Here is a 5,004-nt window from a genome sequence, read left to right as displayed (position 1 = left end):
TGGGGGAGCCCAGAATATGACAACACTACCAGTGACAGGGTGAGTGTGAGCAGGGACTGACTGGGACAAATGTGTACAGGGCCTAGTGGGGGCACTACTTTCATCTGCGGAGGTGGCTGTACCCTCATTTGTGGAGGGGGCACTGCCTTCATCTGTTGGGGCCTTACCACATCTGGTGGCAGGCAGCATGGCAACTGACATTCCGCATCTGGTGGCAGGCAGCATGGCAAGTGACATTCCGCATCTGGTGGCAGGCAGCATGGCAAGTGACAATCCGCATCTGGTGGCAGGCAGCGTGGCAAGTGACATTCCGCATCTGGTGGCAGGCAGCGTGGCAAGTGACATTCCGCATCTGGTGGCAGGCAGCGTGGCAAGTGACACGCTCAAAGCTCCCACTGATTCTGCATTATGGTGGGTTTAATGTTTTTATTTATTACTACAATGTAATAATAGAAATAATGCGCTGACAAATTGCCCGCGAAAAATCGCCTACCCCCCGCATGCCATCCCCAACCTCCCCCAACCGGGCAACATTTTCTTCCACGCAGCCGATCCCCGGTGCCAAAAAAGTTGGGGATCACTGCTCTACATCATATCACGTAAACATACAACAGTGCATTAGGCAACTAAGGGAGTAGGCATGAATTACCTTCAACCCTTAGCAAAGAAAAGTTAGAGCGAACATGTTCAATAACTTAGGGCATTGACCCTTTAACAAATAAGAACTTATATCAAGCACGTAGCAATCAAGAACACTGTATGCAAGCAACACGTAGCAATGTAGTCCTATAAGCGCCTAGATGTCTGCAGCCATCACTTTTGTCGCAACAAGGACATGTGGATAACTTAAAAACAAAAACGCAAATGTGCTTCAGGGAAACATGTATCTATGACATCCCTCAATGCACCCTGTCTAACAGCTTTTACTGACGCTGTGGATGCACATTGCCTCCTTCCATCTAAAGGGAGATTCCACGAGACGACAAGTAGGATCTATGGCCAGGCCTCTTTGCACCCTGCTGTTGTTTCAGAGGGCACATTGATGTCTTAGAAGCATGTGAGTGCATTTATTTAGATTTTTTTATATCTAATAAAGAGATTATCATGCTTTGATATGCGCTTCCCTTGTTTTGCTTTTTTGACTTTTATACATTTTTATAACATACTTTTATAAATAAAAAACATTTTTTTTGTTCCCAGAGTTCAGTTTTAAAATGAAAAAATTATAATTTGAATTTCTGTAAATTCAGGATGAATTCATCTTCGGTCCTATTGCAAACCTAATCTCTTTATACAAACAATCCACTTTAAGTTATATAACTGTGGGAAATTAATCTCTAAAGGGTTCAAAGAACTAGATGCATCATATTCACTACATACTAAAGCATTAAGTCTCTCATAACATTCTTTTATTTTTATCTACATTACCTACAGTATATTAATCAAAAACATCTGTGCCCTATACTCGAAATACAGTGTACAACCTTATGATGTGAGCTGTACAGATGTAACTCATTTATGTCAGTCACATCACAAGACTTTGGCCTACAGTTTTTCTTGATTGTAGGTTTTCTAGACAGGCAAGAGAGGATGGATTTGGAGGGTTTTTAATTATAATTTAATTTAATTTGAGCATCTGTGACATAGCATTCAGGAACGATGCCTGAGATGTGTCAACTAAAAAATGTGCTAGCTCTCGGTAAAACTTTGGGAGCGATACGTTTCATTTACTTACCATGAATGCTTTTTATGTTATACTTAAACAAACAATCTAAGATTTTTTTACTTTACAGTTCCATATGCAAATCATTTTTATATGTATAGAGCTTATCATTACAAAATGAAAAAAACACAATTTTCTGGAGCAAAATTACATTCCCAAACCAATGTACAGATCCTTGCTCAGTTCCCATTCCAATGTAAACTATGGCACATGCTAAAGGATTTGGAATTATTCTCTGGAAATCTTGTAATTCACACATCTCTAACACAGTGCACAGTTATGAAAATTACATAAATTTTTCCGTTTTATTTTGAAAGTTTTCCATACTAGCTTCTAGATCATTGTATAAGGAATGAAAGCGAAGGGAGCTGTTTTAAGCTCCCCGAGCCCATGGGAATGATTGCAGAGGGAAGTTTCCAGGTCCCCTTTTCTGCTTCATCCCACACACCTGTGGATTAGTGGGAGTGGTTCAGTCCTCAAGGGGGGCGGTCTTACCCCCCCTCACACCTGTAAGGTAAGGGCATTAGTTCAGGTGAGCTAGGGACCAATAGGGGACAGGCTTTAGGTCACAGGGTACAGGAGAACATTCTGGAAGGAAGGGAGGTTATTTAAGGCAGGAGCAACAAGCTGTGGTGACCAGAATTTCAGGTATCCACTTACCTTTTGAACTCCATCCCCCCATCCCTTGTCGCGGCCTAAGTATTACGTGGTACCCCTGTTGGTTTTGTGAATAAACAATGGGGTTGGTTTAAAAAAAGAGTTAATATCCAACCTGAGTCGTGGTGGCTAGGTTGAGGACTGTTGGTGGTTTAAGTCAATGAGTGTTGTGTTGATTCGTTACATCACAATGGTTATCTGATTAATAAAGATTGATGAAGAAATAAAATAAATAATACCAGTAATAAAGGCCTGAGGCCAAGTTTAACCCGCTACATGTTTTCTGAGTCATTATTTATGTAGGTAACATTCTGCATACAGTCCCATAAGATGCTGATCCACTGTCCAGTGAGCATGCCAAAAGTGGACAGAAAGACGACATGCTGACAAGACACAACAGCATCACTGAAGTCTATTAGACCTGGAGTCAGTGTTGCCAATCATCAGTATTTTTACTGGCAGCCAGTAAAAAATGGGCACTTTTCTCCTGCCAGTGACAGGAAAAGTTTGCCAGTAAAAAATATGGTTGTGACGCTTGGGTCTAGTGGAGGCGGTGCCTCAGTGTGACGTGTGATGTCATGGTGCGAGTGAGCTAAGCGAAGCGGCTGGAGCCTTGTTTGTAGGTCTGTGGGACAAGAGCAAGACAAGCCGGGAGCGGGACTGTCAGTGTTATTTGGACTGGAGTGGACTGAAGGGACCACCTGGCATGGAGATAGACTGTCACTGTGACTCAGGAGGGGACGTGTCACGTTGGTTAGGTGTCATCATCATCTGTGCTGCTGCACACGGCTGTCAGTGTCATTGTGAGAGTCAATGTCATGTGTGTATGTCACCCATTCCAATTTCTTGCCCTCCTGAGTCCTGTCCCCGCGCTACTTACTTACTATTTCCAAAATAAAAAGAATAATAATATCTTACTAAACTGTAATTTTGTAACTTTGGAAATGCCAGTAAAAACGTGGCTGTGCCAGTACATTTTGGGTGCCATGTCAGTAAATTTCAATCTGGTAGGTTGGCAACACTGCCTGGAGTGCTGATGTCACTGGTAGGTGAACTACCTGATATACCTAGAAGAACTTACTGGCTGTTTCAAGACCATTAATATTACTACACAGTAGAGGTAAACACATTCTGATGCTGCGTACACACAATCAGATTTTCCGCCGGAAAAACATTGGATGTTTTTCCAACAAAAGTCCGCTCAAGCTTGGCTTGCAAACACACGGTCACACAAAAGTTATCTGAACTTTCGTCCATCAAGAACGCGGTGATGTGCAACACTATGACGAGCCGAGAAAATGAAGTTCAATGCTTTGTTGGTGGAAATTCCGACAGCAAAAGTTCAATGGAGCATACATACGGTCGTAATTTCCATTCAAAAGCTCACATCGGACTTTTGCTGTTGGAATTTCCGATCGTGTGTACGGGGCATAACCCTTTTTGAGCTATGGAAATTATGATGCTAGGAGTTGGTCTTTAACCAGTGGGAAGGAGAGTCTGACTAAACAGAATTACCCACTCTTTGACAGGAAAAACAGCTAACATATATGTTTTACAACTGTGTTTTTACTGTTCGTAGTTACAAATATTTGGTGTCCCTACTTTCACTGCCTCATCAAGAGTGATCTTAGCCTCAGAAAACCTTAGTACGCGCCTAATATGAACATTACAGGATGGTGTATTTCAAAGGAGCTTCGATATACATGCACATTTACTTCAAGGCTTCGTACAGGCCTGTCTTGGGGGGGCAATGCTGAGACAGGGTCCTTTAGCACCCAAGGCAAAAAAGGCCAAAAATGCACCTCCTTATAAGCTGCAAACTACTTCAGCAGCAGTCCTGCTACTTTCACGCCCTCCTGTTGCCAAAGGCAGCCACCTCTTCTGTCTACCCCTTGGCCCGACCATGCTTTTGAGCTTTGCGTATTGGTTCTTTTTGAAAACGACATAGATAAACAGATAGTGAATAAATTAGTGAACTTTGTACAGCATTCGCCCAGTCTTCTTAGTTTGCTGATAAAAAAACTGTGAAGTCAGTTGTAAGCCCAAGTGTATATTACATATATCAATATAAAGTTTAACCACTTCACCCCCGGAAGATTTATCCTCCTTCCCAACCAGGCCATTTTTGGAATAGGGCACTGTTTTACTTTACCTGACAATTGCGTGGTCGTGCGACACTGTACCCAAATAAAATGTATGTCCTTTTTTTCCTCCACAAATAGAGCTTTCTTTTGGTGGTATTTGATCACCTCTGCTTTTTTTTGTGCTAGAAACAGTGGCCACCCCCCAGTCGGTCAGCGGCATCCACGACCCCCATGGTCGGATGGATGGGGTAAGCCTGGCACTTACCCCATCTAGGTAGCGGACGGGCAGACAGGCAGGAAGCGTGTCCTATGGGCGGCCGCAGCATGTCCTAGCGTGATCCTCCTCCATCTTCCTAGGCGTCCAATAGGACCGCCTGTCCTTTCGGCCATTCGGAAAACGGGTCTCACATCCGCTTCTGATTGGGCGGATCAGTGTTTCAACAGCAAATATTCTGCTCTCTGCCCCTCCCCTCATGCTGCTATTCCTTGTAAAGTCACTGGGCATAAATACTAGAATCCCCTCTGTTATAGGAAGCTATG

Source organism: Rana temporaria, chromosome 5 (assembly GCF_905171775.1).
Source record: "Rana temporaria chromosome 5, aRanTem1.1, whole genome shotgun sequence".
NCBI classification, from domain to species: Eukaryota; Metazoa; Chordata; class Amphibia; order Anura; family Ranidae; genus Rana; species Rana temporaria.
Note: the sequence above shows the minus strand (reverse complement) of the source record.